The sequence below is a fragment of the Oncorhynchus clarkii genome, chromosome 23, assembly GCF_045791955.1.
Source record: "Oncorhynchus clarkii lewisi isolate Uvic-CL-2024 chromosome 23, UVic_Ocla_1.0, whole genome shotgun sequence".
Taxonomy (NCBI): Eukaryota; Metazoa; Chordata; class Actinopteri; order Salmoniformes; family Salmonidae; genus Oncorhynchus; species Oncorhynchus clarkii.
The window spans coordinates 32095520-32116741 of NC_092169.1; the positions used below are offsets into that span (position 1 = coordinate 32095520).

The 21222-nt window shown below is 41.7% G+C and overlaps 1 protein-coding gene across 1 annotated transcript in view; it reads right to left on the reverse strand.

Moving 5' to 3' along the window:
- Positions 1-6594: 6594 nt before the first annotated feature.
- The window catches only part of LOC139381860 (G protein-coupled receptor, class C, group 5, member C), a 35229-nt gene continuing 20601 nt past the window's right edge, over positions 6595-21222 (reverse strand). Inside the window, exons 5-6 of the transcript XR_011628587.1 lie at positions 9578-9666; positions 6595-9473 (exon numbers count right to left, since the gene is read on the reverse strand). The gene's annotated coding sequence lies outside the window, so the exon portion shown is untranslated. The remainder of the gene's footprint in view (positions 9474-9577; positions 9667-21222) is intronic.

Genomic DNA, 21222 nt, shown 5'->3' on the forward strand with positions numbered 1-21222 from the left:
TTTTCAATGTGTTTATCCAAACTGTGTCCAATGTGGTGTGTGATATGCTGTCCAAGTGTACCATGTTAGAGGTCATTTCGCAGACACTTTCATTCAAAGTCGGTGTCCAATATGTTGTCGACTGTGGTGTCCAATACGGTGTCCAATGACTGTGGACTCAAATGAGGATATAATAGGCTCTATGCATTATTCCGCCTCCAACGTTCTAATTTATTTCCGACCGGGTTGATGACTTCCGGAGCGAGTTCTGCTATTGTTTTTATCATTAGTTTACTAGCTATCGTCGATGCATTTCTGACTGAAATAGTTCCCAATGACTACGTTTAAATTACAGCCCCGCGAAGGAGGTGCTAATGAACATCGTTCAGTGCCTCTGTGTTCAGTTTATTCCAAATGTAATGGTATTGTGAGCTTCCATCGTTTCCCAGTCGATGTAGAGCTCAGAAAAAGGTGGTTAGTGGCAGTACGTCGTGACAACTTTACTGTCACCAAACACACAAAGGTTTGTAGTACACATTTCGTTGAAAGTGACTTTGTTGAGGGAAAGATTGGGGGGCGACAATACCTAAAAAGAGGTGTTGTTCCTACTGTCTTCATGTGGAACTGGCAAATTCAAAAGAGACCTGGTGTTTGGGAAAGAAGACTGAAACCTCCTGCTCCGACTGAGGGGGGTGAAGAACAAGGTGCGCTGCCTATGGACTGTGCCGTCTCTGATCCGGTCCAGAGCATGAGCCAAGTCAGTGTAAATGTACATGTTTATTTGCTAGCAGCAAAATAACATGTATCAATCATTTGTGTTGTAGTGAATATCAGTTTGTGTGGAACTGGTATTGGCTTTAATTAGGCAATTAGTAACAGGGGTGGGGGAAATAAATCAAGTAAACACAGAACAGCCAGAATGCAAGATTGAATACAATGTTAGAGATGTGTAATTGATTAATTGAACTGTTGAACATTTGCTGAAATACATTTTTTAAAACAAATCTATTCTACTGTAGATTTCTTAACAAGAACATCAATACTTATTTTCCATAAAACCACTAAACTTGGCACCCATGCAGGGGATCCATTCAGGTGTGAGAGACACTTCTGCAAGTAGTGGTAAAAATAAAAGTGGTCAACCTTCTCTCTTATAGTTTTTGAAACCTGTAGATCTTTATATATCCTTTCAACTAGGATGTCTTCCTGTGCACAGATGACAAAGTCACACCAGCTACAACCTGTGAGAAGGATTTGACCTTGCACCTACCTGCCAGTAGTAAGCATGACATCTCTTCAACTTCAGCTCTCCATTCTGTATCTTCAGGTAGAGGCAGTCAACATAACATGGTACATTTGGGCACTTGACCTCTAAGAGTCCAAAGTGTGGTCTTACACTGGGATCAAATATGATGCCATCTGGAGAGGATCCTAACCACGGAGCATCTGGGTGCACTACGAAGCCACATGGAAAGAAGTTAACATTCTTCAGTGTGCAGTACTCCTGTACAGCCACTGGCTGCATGGCTAGCCCCCTCTTCATATCCATGGTCTGCATACCAGATCCCTTGAACATCCGCTCAGCTAGGTGGTCAGCTGAGGTCTCTCCCCGGACATGGCAAACCTCTCGGAAACGAGAGGATGTTATTCTCATTTTCCTGAGCTGATGCCATTCCGGGCTGCTGCTCTGCTCCCATATAGCAACCTCGACTTTGTGTGACATCTCGTAGGTTGTCTCTAATGCCTTGAGGTGTAACTGCTCCTGATGGCTAAAGACGTAAGCACACTGGGAAGCCTGAAGCCTGTAGCCATCTAATGGAAGTATTGGTGGAGAAGGAGCATCGGCAATCTTCACAATTTCACGGGTCTTTGGCTGTGGAAGCTGATAGGACAGAATTGCACTGGCCCAAAAGAGGACTCAACCAGGGGCACGTCAGCTGACATTTGTTGTCACAAGAGGTGCAGTAAGTGGAGAAAAGTTGGCATACGTTTCTGAGAAGCGGAGAAGGTGTCAGGCATGTATCCATTGAGTGCTTTGTAGAGATAAATTCTGCAAAACATTTTAAAACCTCAACATCAGGTTGGAGAGATTACTATGACAAAGACTCATGTAACTTTTCCAGAAACAGCACAAGCCCGAAAGTTCAAATAAAATGAATTAAAATATACAGATTTATAGATTATATATTTCCCCCCAGTCTTTGTCCCAAACATTTGTAATTACATCGTAAAGACGCCACTGTTTAGCCTTATCATCTGAATACAATCACAAGAAAATATTTTCTAAAATGTTTCCATTCTAGGAACCTCCAACTTACCTTATTCCATCAGCACACGAGTTAGTAGGTTTACGGAACTCTATCCCATCAACCGGACCTGGCTTCACACTCTAATTAACAAGGATTTACTGTTACATAGGCTGAATACTTTTCAGGTGCATTTTTTTATGGGAATTGATAGACTCACAAGTGTTCTTTGCTTGTGCCAATGCTGTTCTGTGTCTGTGCAGCTGTGAACTGGTGGTGCAGCAGGAATGTTTAGTTGAGAGTAGTGCGCTGTCTGGTAAAGAAGGGCCACCTGATGATTGCACAGAGCACTTCCTGCAACACAGGAACAGTGGCTTTGGACCCTTATCACTGGTGCTTTAACACCATCTGTGAAGATAAGTGAAGTGACTGAAGTGAGAAACAAGAATGATGTGGCCCATAAATAACAATAAACATAGTAGTATCTAGTCTTCTTAACTCGGGGCTCATTTAACTATACAGGAATACATTGTGTCTCAGTAACACAATTACCAAACACTGCATCAACAGATCTTTACCAAATAACCTGTTAAGTGGGCAATTCTAAATTGGGATTGGGACCCATCATTAATATCTATCTACTGATAAGATTAAACGTTGATACTGTCTCCAACACATTTTGACCATGATGACAGTGTCTCAAAGGAGATGTTTAACAAGGTCCCTAGTAGCTATCTATAACCTTTCCCTACTCTCATGCTGTGCGGCTTTTCACTCTTCCTCATGGACCTGTGGCAGGCAGCCCTCACGGTGATCTCCCCTGTCAATGCATCTTTGTTAGATACTGTGTAGAAGACATCAATAACAATGATTTTTAGCTAGCAAATATAGCTAGCAAGCATAACTTAACCAAGCTAACGGAAATACACACATTCTCAGGTAGATTCTGTCAACGTTACACAATTTTACGAAGTAACTAGCGAGCTACAGTTATTAGTTAAATTAGCTAGCTAACGTCATATCTGTCATTGACTTGGTACTCACCTTCATAGTTGTCTATGTAGCTTGAACCCCTTTTCATTTCATTCTTGAACCCCTTTTCATTCTTGCTAGCTGGAGTCTCGGAGGCTGATTTAACAATTCGATCTACATCATTTATATTAATTTGAGGCAAGTCCTGAAGACACCTAGTAAAAAACTGCGACATATTGGTAGTAACGTTATATCGTCGATAACAACTTGACTGACCGGGAAATTGCCAAACCGATAGGAAGTGTATTTAGAACATTCGATCATGGAATGTGCATAAGGGCTATTAACATAGACAAAGACTGTATCCGTCTGACCTCTTTGCATGTGTTACAGTGAGTTGTGATGTAATACAGTATTCTGACACCTTACATTTCATGGGAACACAGACATTTGCACACAGTAAAAAAGCCATCTTAACCAATTGCTTTATCAGAGTTATTCTGTGAGTTGAGTGGACGTCAAAAGGACAAGAATTTGAGCTAATGTGTTAAAGTTTGTTTACTCAACAAACTCTGCTCGAAGTGAACTGAATTTGAAGAAACGTGTGTAGTAAAATTACAAATTCATGTTTGCCTTTGGAAGGCAACACTGTAAAAAAGCCAACTCAACCAATTGCTTAAAAGCCCTGTGTTTTATATATACACTGCTCAAAAAAATAAAGGGAACACTTAAACAACACAATGTAACTCCAAGTCAATCACACTTCTGTGAAATCAAACTGTCCACTTAGGAAGCAACACTGATTGACAATACATTTCACATGCTGTTGTGCAAATGGAATAGACAACAGGTGGAAATTATAGGCAATTAGCAAGACACCCCCAATAAAGGAGTGGTTCTGCAGGTGGTACCACAGACCACTTCTCAGTTCCTATGCTTCCTGGCTGATGTTTTGGTCACTTTTGAATGCTGGCGGTGCTTTCACTCTAGTGGTAGCATGAGACGGAGTCTACAACCCACACAAGTGGCTCAGGTAGTGCAGCTCATCCAGGATGGCACATCAATACAAGATGTGGCAAGAAGGTTTGCTGTGTCTGTCAGCGTAGTGTCCAGAGCATGGAGGCGCTACCAGGAGACAGGCCAGTACATCAGGAGACGTGGAGGAGGCCGTAGGAGGGCAACAACCCTACCTCCGCCTTTGTGCAAGGAAGAGCAGGCCACAAATGTGCATGTGTCTGCTCAAACGGTCAGAAACAGACTACATGAGGGTGGTATGAGGGCCCGACGTCCACAGGTGGGGGTTGTGCTTACAGCCCAACACCGTGCAGGACGTTTGGCATTTGCCAGAGAACACCAAGATTGGCAAATTCGCCACTGGCGCCCTGTGCTCTTCACAGATGAAAGCAGGTTCACACTGAGCACGTGACAGACGTGACAGAGTCTGGAGACGCCGTGGAGAACGTTCTGCTGCCTGCAACATCCTGCAGCATGACCGGTTTGGCGGTGGGTCAGTCATGTTGTGGGGTTGCATTTCTTTGGGGGGCCGCACAGCCCTCCATGTGCTCGCCAGAGGTAGCCTGACTGCCATTAGGTACCGAGATGAGATCCTCAGACCCCTTGTGAGACCATATGCTGGTGCGGTTGGCCCTGGGTTCCTCCTAATGCAAGACAATGCTAGACCTCATGTGGCTGGAGTGTGTCAGCAGTTCCTGCAAGAGGAAGGCATTGATGCTATGGACTGGTTCGCCCGTTCCCCAGACCTGAATCCAATTAAGCACATCTGGGACATCATGTCTCGCTCCATCCACCAACGCCACGTTGCACCACAGACTGTCCAGGAGTTGGCGGATGCTTTAGTCCAGGTCTGGGAGGAGATCCCTCAGGAGACCATCCGCCACCTCATCAGGAGCATGCCCAGGCATTGTAGGGAGGTCATACAGGCACGTGGATTCCACACACACTACTGAGCCTCATTTTGACTTGTTTTAAGGACATTACATCAAAGTTGGATCAGCCTGTAGTGTGGTTTTCCACTTTAATTTTGAGTGTGACTCCAAATCCAGACCTCCATGGGTTGATAAATTTGATTTCCATTGATAATTTTTGTGTGATTTTGTTGTCAGCACATTCAACTATGTAAAGAAAAAAGTATTTAATAAGAATATTTCATTCATTCAGATCTAGGACGTGTTATTTTAGTGTTCCCTTTATTTTTTTGAGCAGTGTATTTCCACACTATGAGGTTGGAATAATACTGTGAAATTGTGACAACGATGATAATGCCCTTTAAATGTAAGAGCTGTTTGAAAAGACCCTCTGAAATTTCAGCCTGTTTTGTTGGGATGGAGTTTTGGCCTGCTTGGTGAGTTAATGAGTTAATAGACCAATAAGAAAGAGAGTTTTCCAAACCTCTCTGCTAATAACAGCTAGTTTTCAGTTTTCCCCTCCCCACTCAGACCACTCCCAGACAGTCCTAGCAAAATTCTTGCTAAAAAGCTATTTTGGTTTCTTTATGAAAAGTTGAATTGAAAACAATCACAGTAAGGTACTTAATTGTACACAGAAATGCTTTGATATTGAGATAAAACGGCTGCATTGGACCTTTAATCAGCATTAATATGTGAGTTGAGGGTAATTCAAAAAGACAAGAGTTTTAGCTAATTTGTTCCAGTTTGTTTACTCAACAAACTCTGCTCAAAGTGAGCTGAATTTGAACAAGCTTGTTGAGTAAAATTACAAATTCATGTTTGCTCAAAACTACACCCATCATCATATTTCACAGCATGCTGTATTGCAGGCTGATTTTCAGAATGGTTTCTTTCAATACCTGTGTTGTTGCATTTACATTGATTGGTTGATTAATCATATGCTACACAAACATAAATAACATACCATTTTCTAAACTAATCCAATGTGTTAGTAGTTGGAAATATTGTACCCATTACTGAGAAGGTTGTTCCAGTTTATATGATTTGGGTAGTCTCAATGACCCAACTTAATTACCCTGGCAGTAATTCTCAATGTATGTTTCAGGGCCTAAAGTTTTTGCTATTCCTCAACATAGTTATTGGAAATGTTCTCAAGTTTTTTTCCTATGTTTATTTCTAAGAAAAAAGCAAAGAAGAAATGGGTTTTTTGAAAATCATGTTTTAGAATGTCTTCTTGCAAATGTACTTAAGTTTAGGACAGGTAAACCCTTGTCTTCTGCAGACTGGTGTCAGTAGGTGAGCATTTCAAAAATACACATCTAAAAACATCAATGTAAACCTTAATTTGAAAGACTTGTAATTACATATTTGATTAAATAATGAATATCATAATAATAATTGTTGAAATGGTCATATCAAATGACGTTTATTAAAATAACAATAGTCAAACAAAATGCCAATAGTCAAAAACAGTAATAGTCAAACAGGAATATTTTGTGATTCAAAGCTTACTGTACATTAAAGGAAGGAAGTTCTTTGGGTAGTTGATAGAGAGAGGGAGAACCCACAGAGGCCCCACAGAGATCAGACGGATCCTCTACATGTCCCTGAGCATGTTCTACTGAGGCAACATCGACTACCACGACACTCTATCATGTACTTGGCTGACCTTCTACATTAAAACTTAAAAAGAAAGACCATTAAATCATGACCTTTTCCATTCATCCTACAAATCATGATAGCCCTGAGATTCCTAGCATTGGGATCCTTTCAAGCCTTGCTTGCAGGGACAGTGGGAGTTAGAAAGTCCTCTGTAAGTCGGGTGGTTAGGGCAGGTATGATGCACTGTGTCATCATGTGCAAAGAGTTATCAAGTTCCTATCAACTGCAGCTGGACAAATAAGCACCAAACAAACATTTTTTGAGGTGGCTAAATTCCCCAATGTCCTTGGTGCAGTGGATGGGACCCATGTGGCAAGGTCAGTGACGATGACAAGCTTCTGTCAAAACATGTCTACATAGGTAGAGTTTGCACTCCACCAAAATGTATTATTTCAGTAAGCCTTATAAGTATCTGATGTAGTCTTACCATTTCTCCTGATAAGGTCCACGTGATGAGGAGGAAATTTAGGTTAATCGAAAGAACTTCCACTCTATCAATGTGCAACTAGTCTGCAATGTCACACTAGCCTTCACAAATGCTTTTGACGAATGGCCCAGGAGCACACATGACTCCTTCATTGTATCAAATTCAGCCCTGGGAGTTTGAGGAACGTCACATTCCTGATATTTTTATGTATTCAATTTTTTTTTAACCAGGCAAGTCAGTTAAGAACAAATTCTTATTTACAATGACGGCCTACACCGGCCAAACCCAGATGATGCTGGGCCAATTGTGTGCCATCCTTTGGGACTCCCAATCACAGCCAGTTGTGATACAGCCTGGAATCAAACCTGGGTGTCTGTAGTAATGCCTCCAGCACTGAGATACAGTGCCTTAGACCGCTGCGCCACTCGGGAGCTTTCTTTCCTTTACCTGTTACTTGTGTAATTGTTTTGTGGTCCACAGCACACGTAAAATAGTGTTGCTTCTTATGATATCAATTTACTACTTGGTATGTTTGGTGTTTCAGGTGATCAATCAATCAATCAACCAATCAATCAATCAAATGTATTTATAAGGCCCTTCTTACATCAGCTGATGTCACAGTGCTGTATAGAAACCCAGCCTAAAACTCCAAACAGCAAGCAATGCAGGTGTAGAAGCACGGTGGCGAGGAAAAACTTCCTAGAAAGGCCGGAACATAGGAAGAAACCTAGAGAGGAACCAGGCTATGAGGGTGGCCAGTTCTCTTCTGGTTGTGCCGGGTGGAGATTATAACAGAACATGGCCAAGATGTTCAAATGTTCATAGATGACCATCAGGGTCAAACAATAATAATTACAGTGGTTGTAGAGGGTGCAACAGGTCAGCACCTCAGGAGTAAATGTCAGTTGGCTTTTCATAGCCGATCATTCAGAGTATCTCTACCGTTCTTGCTGTCTCTAGAGAGTTGAAAACAGCAGGTCTGGAACAAGGTAGCACATCTGGCGAACAGATCAGGGTTCCATAGCCGCAGGCAGAACAGTTGAAACTGGAGCAGCAGCACGACCAGGTGGACTGGGGACAGCAAGGAGTCATCAGGCCAGGTAGTCCTGAGGCATGGTCCTTGGGCTCAGGACCTCAGAGAGAAAGAAAGAATGAAAGAAAGAAAGAAAGAGAGAAAAAGAGAGAGAGAATTAGAGAGAGCATACTTAAATTCACACAGGACACCGGGTAAGACAGGATAAATACTCCAGATATAACAGATTGACCCTAGCCCCCCGACACAAACTATTACAGCATAAATACTGGAGGCTGAGACAGGAGGGGTCAGTAGACACAGTGGATCCGTCCGACGATACACTCAGATAGGGCCAAACAGGCAGGATATAACCCCACCCACTTTGCCAAAGCACAGCCCCCACATCACTAGAGGGATATCTTCAACCACCAACTTACTATCCTGAGACAAGGCCAGATATAGCCCACGAAGATCTCCCCCACGGCAAGAACCCAAGGGGGGGCACCAACCTGGACAGGAAGATAGTGGCTATGGACAAAAAATGTGGCTCAAGACACCAATCAATCCTAGTCACTAACCACATTGCAGAAGAGAACTACAACCATGCTCAGATGAAAATGAGGAGTTTAGTAGAGAGATCTATCGGATTCCTACAATCCAGATACAGATGCATTGACCACTCTGGGGGCGTTATGTCATACAGACCAGAAAAAACATGCAAGATCATAACCTCATAATGCATCTTGCACTACATCTGCATACAAAACAGGATGCCACATCCCAATACACCTGACATTCCACCAGCTGTACCTGATCAGGATGTTGCCGCTGACCACAATGCCACTAGTAGATGCAGTGATGGCCTACAAACAAGAAATTACCTCATAAGGAGGAGATTCACATGACAAAAAGGTTTGTATGATATCGAAACAGGTTTATTTTAGGATATTAATTTTCAAGTCTTCTTCGCTTCTCCATGGCAAACTTCTTCTCCAGGGCTAGCTTCTCCTTCTCCAGGGCTAGCTTCTCCTTCTCCAGGGCTAATCTCTCGCTTTCCACCTTTAACAGCTCCTTCTGCAACCTGCGCAGGACTGTGACCTACCCCAGGAGCATCCTCTGGAAAGCCACCATCTCCTCCACACCACCAAGCCTCCTTGTCTGGGGTGGCACTGGTTCGTACATTATGGTATCATGATGGATAAGGATCCGAGACAGGCGCATCTCTTCTGTGTCTTCAGTGATATCTGTTGAGAAAATACAATGAATCCGCTATGGAAATTATATGTGTTGTAGGCCTATTATAGAAGAATAATAAACTTGTGAAATTAGAAATCAAACAAACACCTACCTCTGCTTGCTCTTCTGTCATATGATCATGATGATCCATGGCTCCCACATCTGAGCACAGGGGCATATGGATGAGGTCTAGTGTTATTTCTGGAAGGTCAGACACATCATGTCAGCATGACAACAACATTTCAAGAACTGTAGGCTGATGAGAGAAGTAACAAGTGTAACGTTAGCTGCACAACTGGATACTTTTGTAACCATGAATGTTTTCTTGCGCCACAGACACAGTTGGTTACTGGGCATTTAAATACAGCAAGAAAACAAATTAAAACGTGCATTATCTAGCTAGCTAGTAATTGACAATATATTACAATATTCTAGAAGTGTTAAATAGCTAGAGTTAACTTGTCAATTTTCAAAGAAGAACTTGGCTAACTTACCGTTAGCTATGTTGGCTAATTAGCTAATGTTGTTACGTGCTAGCTAACTTACTGGTCGCGCAGTCCAAGTCAGACTTTGCCATTCTCTCCCATCCTCCCCAATAGCAACCTTTTCCTGGCTGCTATTTCCTCCACCATCACTTCAAGCTCTTGTTTGCTGAAGTTTTTATTGCGCTTTACTTATTTATCCATTATGTTTTTGATATAGCTAGTCTGATGGCTAAAAAAAAAGTTTTTATGTGTGTATAAAGGGTTCGCAAGCCAACAAAAAATGTTTTACTCTCGAGACATAAAGCAGATAAATAAATGTACTGTAATAAAATGGAAATACTGACACTTTATTATATTGGACCAAATCCTATCATCCCTGTCACACAGGCTCATTTATTGGTTTCAAGCACATCACTAATGTCAATGCCACATAAGAAGATATTTACAAAGTTCCTAAGACAACTATGAATTAATAAGAACATTTTGAGGAATTGCACTTAAGAACTATCTTATGAACTTTTTATTTTTTTCCTTAAGAAGCTTCTTACCTTTTTACGTAAATGGTGTTTTGTGAATCCGGGCCCAGTTGATTAAAAGTTACAGTTGTTGGATATCCTCATTGTGTCTGGATTCCAATGGGAATTACACATCACTTTGATAATGTGGCTTGCTGTGGCCTCTAAACCAGGAGTTTCAGACCACTGTGTTAGGGTGTAACTAGGACTTCAAATAAATGCCTTTACAGTGCCTTCAAAAAGTATTCACACCCCTTGACTTTTTCCACATTTTGTTGTGTTACAGACTGAATTTAAAATGAATTACATTTAGACTTTTTTTGTCACTGGCCTACACACAATACCACATGTTAAATTGGAAATATGTTTTCTGAGATTTTTACAAATGAAATAAAAATGAAAAGCTGACATGTCTTGAGTCAATAGGTATTCTACCCTGTTGTTATGGAAAGCCTAAATAAGTTCAGGAGTAAATATTTGCTTAACAAGTCCCAAAATAATTTGCATGTACTCTGTGTGCAATAATACTAATTAACATTCGATTTGAATGACTACATCATCTCTGTACCGAAGAAATATAATTAACTGTAAGGTCTCTCAGACGAGCAGTGAATTTCAAACACAGATTTAACCACAAAGACGAGGGAGGATTTCCAATGCCTCGCAAAGAAGGGCACCTATTGGTATAAAAAACAAGCAGGCATTGAATATCTCTTGGAGCATGGTGAAGTTATTACTTTTGATGATGTATCAATACACCCAGTCGCTACAAAGATACAGGCAACCTTCCTAACTCGGTTGATGGACAGGAAGGAAACCACTCAGGGATTTTACCATGAGGCCAATGGTGACTTTGAAACACAGAGTTCGAAGGCTGTGAGAAGAAGAAAACTGAGGATCGATCAACAACGTTTTAGTTACTCCACAACACTAACCTATTTGACAGAGTGAAAAGAAGGAAGCATGACCAGAATAAGAATATTCCAAAACATGCATTCTGTTTGCAAAAAGGCACTAAATTACTACTGCAAAAAATGTAGCAAAGCAACACACTTTTACAATGTGGCAAGTAAATGTGTTATGCTTGTGGCAATTCCAATACAACACATTACTGAGTACCACTCTCCATATTTTTTCAAGTATAGTGGTGGCTGTGTCATGTTATGGATATGCTTGTACTCGTTAAGGACTGCAAAGTTTTTCGGGATAAAAATGAAAGGAGCAGCACAGGTGAAATCCTAGAGGAAAACTTAGTTCAGTCTGATTTCCACCTGATTTCCACCAGACACCGGAAGATGAATTCACCTTTCAGCAGGACAATAACCTAAAAAAACAAGGCCAAATCTACACTGGAGTTGCTTACTAAGAAGACATTGAATGTTCCTAAGTGGCCGGGTTACAGTTTTGAATTAAATCTGCATGAAAATCTATGGCAAGAACTGAAAATTGTTGCCTAGCAATGATCAACAACCAATTTGACAGAGATTGAAGAATTTTCCAAAGAATAACTGGCAAATGTTGCAAAATCCAGGTGTGGAAAGCTCTTAGAGACTTACCCAGAAAGACTCACAGCTGTAATCACTGCCAAACGTGTATCTAACATGTATTGACTCACGGGTTTGAATACTTATCTAATCAAGCGATATGTGTTTATTCCATTTTTTATTTTTTTACAACTATCACACTTTTCTTCCACATCACAGAGTATTTTGTGTGGATTGTTGACAAGAAATAACAACTAAATCAATTAATCTGACTTTTTAACACAATACATTTGGAAATGGGGTGTGAATACTTTCTGAAGACACTGCATGTTTGGTCAGAAAGAGTATAAACTTAATGACGCAACCTTCACTTTGGACACACTTGGGAAAGGCTACAGTACTGAAAGTCATTGAGTAGAACAACCATGTCTCTGCCGCTAACAAATACAGTAATGGGTGGTAACTCCTATTCACTTGAAAGGCAAGGCACACTAGAAAATATGCAAATAAGGTAGAATAAATTCTCAAGTTGAATTGCATGTTCAATCAATCTAAAATAAAAATTTGAGTGAACATACAATTCAACTTGAGAATGTATCTTGGTTCAGTTTCATGCCCTAATGTTGAGCAAACTCGCAGTCTCATTGCAGCAGGTTGCCTTACAATTGTACGTTGAATCAACATCCTTATTTAAATCATTGTTGTGAGAGATACTAAGGCTTCAGTGACCAGAATACACACAGTCACTTCTGATTCCTAGTAACGTAAGCTTATCCAGGAATGGTGTTGATTTTCCCATTGACGTCATATTATTGTCCACTAGGGTTGAGGAGTAACTGATTTAATGTAATCAGTTACATGTAATCTGATTACAAAACAACTGTAACTGTAATCAGTTACATTACCAGCAAAACTATTGTAATCAGATTACAGATACTTTTGAAAAACTAGATCATTACTTATTAGAATACATTTAAATTCATAAAGAATGTTTGTGAAATAATACATGATGACACTTTTATGTTTTCTCAAAGACATTTTATTCAGCATTGAAAATAGGCGCAAGTTTAAGTTTGTTCCAACTGAGTGAGTCTGACCACAAGTCAGAGACCGCTAATGCTTTGGCCCAGGCATGCCGAGATAAAATGATGATTAAAAGCATCACTTATCCCATTCTTCTCAGTTATGATGCCATATTTAAAAGGATCACCAGCAGAGTCCGAGATAGAGTTTAAAAAGTAGCTTGATTTAGCTTTCTAAATTGAAATTCACCACTCCCTAGCATTCTTCTCGCCAATGTCCAGTCTCTTGACAACAAGGTTGATGAAATCCGAGCAAGGGTAGCATTCCAGAGGGACATCAGAGACTGTAACGTTCTTTGCTTCACGGAAACATGGCTCACTGGAGAGACGCTATCGGAGGCGGTGCAGCCAGCGGGTTTCTCCACGCATCGCGCCGACAGAAACAAACAACTTTCTGGTAAGAAGAGGGGCGGGGGCGTATGCCTTATGGCTAACGAGACGTGGTGTGATCACAGAAACATACAGGAACTCAAATCCTTCTGTTCACCTGATTTAGAATTCCTCACAATCAAATGTCGACCGCATTATCTACCAAGAGAATTCTCTTCGATTATAATCACAGCCGTATATATTCTCCCCCAAGCAGACACATCGATGGCTCTGAACAAACTTTATTTGACTCTTTGCAAACTGGAATACATACATCCTGAGGCTGCATTCATTATAGCTGGGGATTTTAACAATGCTAGTCTGAAAACAAGACTCCCTAAATTGTATCAGCATATCGATTGCGCAACCAGGGCTGGAAAAACCTTAGATCATTGTTATTCTAACTTCCGCAACGCATATAAGGCCCTGCCCCGCCCTCCTTTTGGAAAAGCTGACCATGACTCCATTTTGCTGATCCCTGCCTACAGACAGAAACTAAAACAAGAAGCTCCCACGCTGAGGTCTGTCCAACGCTGGTCCGACCAAGCTGATTCCACACTCAAAGACTGCTTCCATCACGTGGACTGGGATATGTTTCGTATTGCGTCAGATAACAACATTGACAAATACGCTGATTCGGTGTGCGAGTTCATTAGAACGTGCGTTGAAGATGTCGTTCCCATAGCAACGATTAAAACATTCCCTAACCAGAAACCGTGGATTGATGGCAGCATTCGCGTGAAACTGAAAGCGCGAACTACTGCTTTTAATCAGGGCAAGGTGACTGGTAACATGACCGAATACAAACAGTGCAGCTATTCCCTCCGCAAGGCTATCAAACAAGCTAAGCGTCAGTATAGAGACAAAGTAGAATCTCAATTCAACGGCTCAGACACAAGAGGTATGTGGCAGGGTCTACAGTCAATCACGGACTACAAGAAGAAAACCAGCCCAGTCACGGACCAGGATGTCTTGCTCCCAGGCAGACTAAATAACCTTTTTGCCCGCTTTGAGGACAATACAGTGCCACTGACACGGCCTGCAACGAAAACATGCGGACTCTCCTTCACTGCAGCCGAGGTGAGTAAAACATTTAAACGTGTTAACCCTCGCAAGGCTGCAGGCCCAGACTGCATCCCCAGCCGCGCCCTCAGAGCATGCGCAGACCAGCTGGCCGGTGTGTTTATGGACATATTCAATCAATCCCTATACCAGTCTGTTGTTCCCACATGCTTCAACAGGGCCACCATTGTTCCTGTTCCCAAGAAAGCTAAGGTAACTGAGCTAAACGACTACCGCCCCGTAGCACTCACTTCCGTCATCATGAAGTGCTTTGAGAGACTAGTCAAGGACCATATCACCTCCACCCTACCTGACACCCTAGACCCACTCCAATTTGCTTACCGCCCAAATAGGTCCACAGACGATGCAATCTCAACCACACTGCACACTGCCCTAACCCATCTGGACCAGAGTAATACCTATGTGAGAATGCTGTTCATCGACTACAGCTCGGCATTCAACACCATAGTACCCTCCAAGCTCGTCATCAAGCTCGAGACCCTGGGTCTCGACCCCGCCCTGTGCAACTGGGTACTGGACTTCCTGACGGGCCGCCCCCAGGTGGTGAGGGTAGGCAACAACATCTCCACCCCGCTGATCCTCAACACTGGGGCCCCACAAGGGTGCGTTCTGAGCCCTCTCCTGTACTCCCTGTTCACCCACGACTGCGTGGCCACGCACGCCTCCAACTCAATCATCAAGTTTGCGGACGACACAACAGTGGTAGGCTTGATTACCAACAACGACGAGACGGTCTACAGGGAGGAGTTGAGGGCCCTCGGAGTGTGGTGTCCACCCGAGCCACTGCCTGTTCACCCCGCTATCATCCATAAGGCGAGGTCAGTACAGGTGCATCAAAGCTGGGACCGAGAGACTGAAAAACAGCTTCTATCTCAAGGCCATCAGATTGTTAAACAGCCATCACTAACATTGAGTGGCTGCTGCCAACACACTGACTCAACTCCAGCCACTTTAATAATGGGAATTGATGGGAAATTATGTAAAATATATCACTAGCCACTTTAAACAATGCTACCTAATATAATGTTTACATACCCTACATTATTCATCTCATATGTATATGTATATACTGTACTCGATACCATCTACTGTATCTTGCCTATGCTGCTCTGTACCATCACTCATCCATATATCTTTATGTACATATTCTTTATCCCCTTACACTGTGTATAAGACAGTAGTTTTGGAATTGTTAGTTAGTTTACTTGTTGGTTATTACTGCATTGTCAGAACTAGAAGCACAAGCATTTCGCTACACTCGCATTAACATCTGCTAACCATGTGTATGTGACAAATACAATTTGATTTGATTTGATTTGAGATAGTAAATCTGATTCTCAATTGTCTGAAAGATTGCCAGTCCAATACAGAGTCAGTTTTCCTTGCTTTTTGCCCAGGCCTGAGCAAGGAATGAGCTCAGATAGCTGAAGCTCAGATAGCTAATAGCCCTGAATAGCCTCTGAATTGTTTAAAAGTGTCTTGTTTATCTGCCAGACGAATAAATATTGGAGAACACATTTTCTAGAGCCATGTCAGAGTCAGGAATACAGGAGATGGTGGCTAAATCATAGTAGAACATGTCATGTTAAATCCCCTGAGGAGAAAACATTTAAAAATGCATCTTCTTAATTAAACAAGGATTAGTATTTTGCTGTTTGGTATCTCTAATACATACTATGGGATAATGATCACTGAGATCATATGCAAATACTCCACTAGACAAATATTTTTGGGGATTACTAGTAAGAATAAAATCAATCAACGAGGATTTCTACAAAAGTTTTTTTTTCTTCACATTTAGCCCTATTGGTTTTGAGATCAACTGAGAGATTCAAATCAATGCACATAGTCTTAAATTGGCCGAGGATAGCCAAATGACGAATTCCGAGGACAGGAAAGCTGTTAAACACTCGGATATAGCACCAATAGCATCCGCCATAGCAGCAGGTGTGCAGTAAATCTCAGCAATGTGTATTCTGGTTTATGGACACTTCTACAACTAGGAGCTTAGATTTCTTGGGAAAAAACCTATTTAAAGATTGGGATGCCATGAAATGTGATTTTACATACAGTACCAGTCAAGGTTAATGGGCTTTATTTTTACTATTTTCTACATTGTAGAATAATAGTGAAGACATCAAAACTATGAAATAACACATGGAATCATGCAGTAACCAAATAAGTGTTAAACAAATCGAAATATATTTTATATTTGAGATTCTTCAAAGTAGCCAACATTTGCCTTTATTACAGCTTTGCACACTCTTGGCATTCTCTCAACCAGCTTCATGAGGTAATCACCTGGAATGCATTTCAATTAACAGGTGTGCCTTGTTAAAAGGTAATTTGTGGAATGTATTTTCCTTCTTAATGCGTTGAAGCCAATCAGTTGTGACAAGGTAGGGGTGGTATACAGAAGATAGCCCTATTTGGTAAAATACCAAGCCCATATTATGGCAAGAACAGGTCAAATAAGGAAAGAGAAATGACAGTCCATCATTACTTTAAGACATGAAGGTCAGTCAATCCGGAAAATTTCAAGAACTTTGAAAGTTTCTTCAAGTGCAGTGGCAAAAACCATCAAGCGCTGTAATGAAACTGGCTCTCATGAGGACCGCCACTGGAAAGGAAGACCCAGAGTCACCTCTGCTGCAGAGGATGAATTCATTAGAGTTGCCAGCCTCAGAAATTGCACCCCCAAAAAATTGTTTAAAGAGTTCATGTAACACACACATCTCAACATAAACTGTTCATAGGAGACTGCGTGAATCAGACCTTCATGGTTGAATTGCTGCAAAGAAACTGCTACTAAAGGACACCAATAATAATAAGAGACTTGTTGGGCGAAGAAACATGAGCAATGGACATTATACCAGTGGAAATCTGTCCTTTGGTCTGATGAGTCCAAATTTGAGATTTTTGGTTCCAACCGCCGTGTCTTTGTGAGACTCAGAGTAGGTGATGATCTCTGCATGTGTGGTTCCCACCCTGAAGCATGGAGGAGGAGGTGTGATGTTGTGGGTTGCTTTGTTGGTGACACTGTCAGTGATTTATTTAGAATTCAAGGCACACTTAACCAGCGTGGCTACCACAGCTTTCTGCAGCAATACGCCATCCCATCTGGTTTGCACTTAGTGGGACTATCATTTGTTTTTCACCAGGACAATGACCCAACACACCTCCAGGCTGTGTAAGGGATTTTTCACCGAGAAGGAGAGTGATAGAGTGCTGCATCAGATGACCTGGCCTCCACAATCCCCTGACCTCAACCCAATTGATAGTTTGCGATGTGTTGGACCATAGAGTGAAGGAAAAGCAGCCAACAAGTGATCAATATATGTGGGATCTCCTTCAAGACTGTTGGAAAAACTGGTTGAGAGAATGCCGAGAGTGTGTAAAGCTGTCATCAAGGTAATGGGTGGCTACTTTGAAGAATCTCAAATGTAAGATATATTTTGATTTGTTTAACACTTTTTTGGTTACTACATAATTCCATATGTTATTTCATCGTTTTTTTCATAGTTTTTTACAATGTAGAAAATAGTAAAAAATAAAGAAAAACTCTTGAATGAGTAGGTGTTCCCAAACTTTTGACTGGTACTGTATATATCTCTACCTTTCTGTAATCTGTCACATCTAAATACATTATAATCATTCACTTCAATGTTTTTTTTTATCAGAGACAGAACCATTTAACCATGTTTCAGTGACCAGAATGTCAGGACAAGAGTCCTCTACCCAAGTTACAGTTGTGTAAACGTTTTTTTTTAATCATAGGCCAAGCCCCCTACGAGATTTAAAGTCAAATGGGGTGTTTAGCTCATTCCTATAAGCGCTAACAGGTCATCTGCAGCTATTTGATGAGAAAGTTGAAACTTTGCCAAGGTCTCTGGCCAACCACGTGAGAGCAGAGCAGGCTAAGCATTTGACAGACCTCCCTCAAGTTGCTGGATGCAGGGGCTCGGGCAGGAACTGGGAACAGTGTTGCCAGAGTTCAGTTCACCCGGGTGAAACGCCCAGCTGGCGAAGTGCCAAACTCAGCATATGAGTGCTGATGATGTGAATGATACTGTACATGGTGTGGACTGCAGTCCCAAAGAGATGCTGGCATTTACCCTCTGGATGGTGGCAGGGTGGAAATCTCTCCTCTGGAGCAAGGACCTTGTGAAGATGGTGGAGGAAACAGGTACAAAAGTATCTTTATCCACAGTAAAACGAGTCCTATATCGACATAACCTGAAAGGCCGCTCAGCAAGGAAGAAGCCACTGCTCCAAAACCGCCATAAAAAAGCCAGACTATGGTTTGCAACTGCACAAGGGGACAAAGGTCGTACTTTTTGGAGATGTCCTCTGGTCTGATGAAACAAAAATAGAACTGTTTGGCCATAATGATTGTTATGTCTGGAGGAAAAAGGGGGATGCTTGCAAGCCGAAGAACACCATCCCAAATGTGAAGCACGGTGGTGGAAGCATCATGTTGTGGGTGTGCTTTGCTGCAGGAGGGACTGGTGTACTTCACAAAATAGATGGCATCATCATGAGGAAGCAAAATTATGTGGATATATTGACGCAACATCTCAACACATCAATCAGGAAGTTAAAGCTTGGTCGCAAATGGGTCTTCCAAATGGACAATGACCCCAAGCATACTTCCCAAGTTGTGGCAAAATGGCTTAAGAACAACAAAGTCAAGGTATTGGAGTGGCCATCACCCCTGACCTCAATCCTATAGAACATTTGTGGGCAGAACTGAAAAAGCGTGTGTGCTCAAGGAGGCCTAGAAACCTGACTCAGTTACACCAGCTCTGTCAGGAGGAATGGGACAAAATTCACCCAACTTATTGTTGGATGCTTGTGGAAGGCTACCCAAAATGTTTGACCAAAGTTAAACAATTTAAGGCAATGCTACCAAATACTAATTGAGTATATGTAAACTTCTGACCCACTGGGAATGTGATGAAAGAAATACAAGCTAAAATAAATAATTCTCTCTACTATTATTCTGACATTTCGCATTCTTAAAATAAAGTGGTTGATCCTAACTGGCCTAAGACAGGGAATTTCGACTAGGATTAAAACACTGAGTTTAAATGTAGTTGGCTAAGGTGTATGTAAACTTCCGACTTCAACTGTATAATTTCTTACCCTTTAGTGTGTGTACTTTACTGTATGTATACCCCAATGGACATAGAACACAGACTAGATGAGGGTAGCGATGCTTTTCTTAATGCGCTGACCACAGAATTAAAAGGAATTCTACTGCATCTCTGTGGCTCCCCTGACCTTGTGTTCACAGACAGGGTTTGTTTTTCACATTGATCAGAATATTCCCTCTCACTTCCTCTGAGCCTAGGTTCTGATCTCAAGGTTAGGTCTTTCCAATAAATCTATCCCTGCATCACACACTCCGCATCACACACACTCCTCTGGGCGTTAGAAAGAGAACGTAGTGCACAATATAGGGAATAGCGTGCCAATTGGGATGCGCCCATTGTGTAACAGAGTCATATGAACTTAACCTATGTGTGGGCGCTAACACAAAGAACCACATCTACCTATTTAATCTTCCCACCCTTACATAATATATCAAGTCTTTGTTATAACCACATTTCTGTATGTACATCACAGAATGGGTTTCATAACCCTACATTGTTTTCATCACAGAATGGGTTTCGTAAGCCTACAACCGTTTCGTGACCCTACATTGTTGAGGTAGGATTGTCCTAGAAAATATCCGGTTCTCCTTCTTCTCTGCCCATCAAAGAAAATATAGCTTTTCCTCCTCCTGAGCCAGCAGCATTCAACAACACTTGATAGAGATAGTTTAGACTTGTGTGGGGGAGCCCTTCCCTAGCTATTTAGCACTTGGAGGTTATCAAGGTCAACCTTCTGTAGTTGGAATCAGACATAAATCACATTCAGCCACCCTGACGCCCACTTACAGGAGAGAGAGCGAGAGCGTGAGAGAGAGAATAGGTGCTATCACAATGGAAGGTTTGCGTTGATTAGCTTTATTTTTCATGGTTGCAAGACTGAGGAGGCAGCAGTCAGTTTATGCCACAATGGCATGGAGCCAAGGCTTGAGGGTAGGCAGCTCATACACACGTGCTTACTGACAGACTTCAACAGATGCACAACACATTCAAAGCATACCCTCCTCTCAGTCTATCCCTATCCATTACAGCCCTAGGATTATAGCCCTGTATAGGGTGTTGCCAGCACCAGCATTTGTCATCATAACATACCTGAATAACCCATCCCAGATATACAGACCTGAATAGCCCATCCCAGATAGTGGAATCGCTCCAACTAACACTGGCCAGGATAACAGATAAACAACAGGCAACTGCAATGGTAACTTGGGTGGTGATTCACTAGACCAGATAGTAAGACAGTATGATGTTTGATTTGTACAAGCTCTATAACAAGGCACGAGTGGATATTCTGGACCACTTTAGGGCTCTCTTATGTTGTCAAAATTCAACCAGGGAGAGAACTCTGGATAGATATACTGTCTTACTTTAGGTCTCTCTTATGTTGTCATAATACAACCAGGGAGAGAACTATGGATACATACTGTATACTGTATCTTTCATATCAAAAGCACAAAATAGATTATACAACAAACATAAATTAATTATTTCCATCCCCTTTGATGACTGGTATCGTTCCATCGATCTAATGTCAGTCAGTGTAACTGGATACGATATTACTATGACCACACACATGATCTAATGTC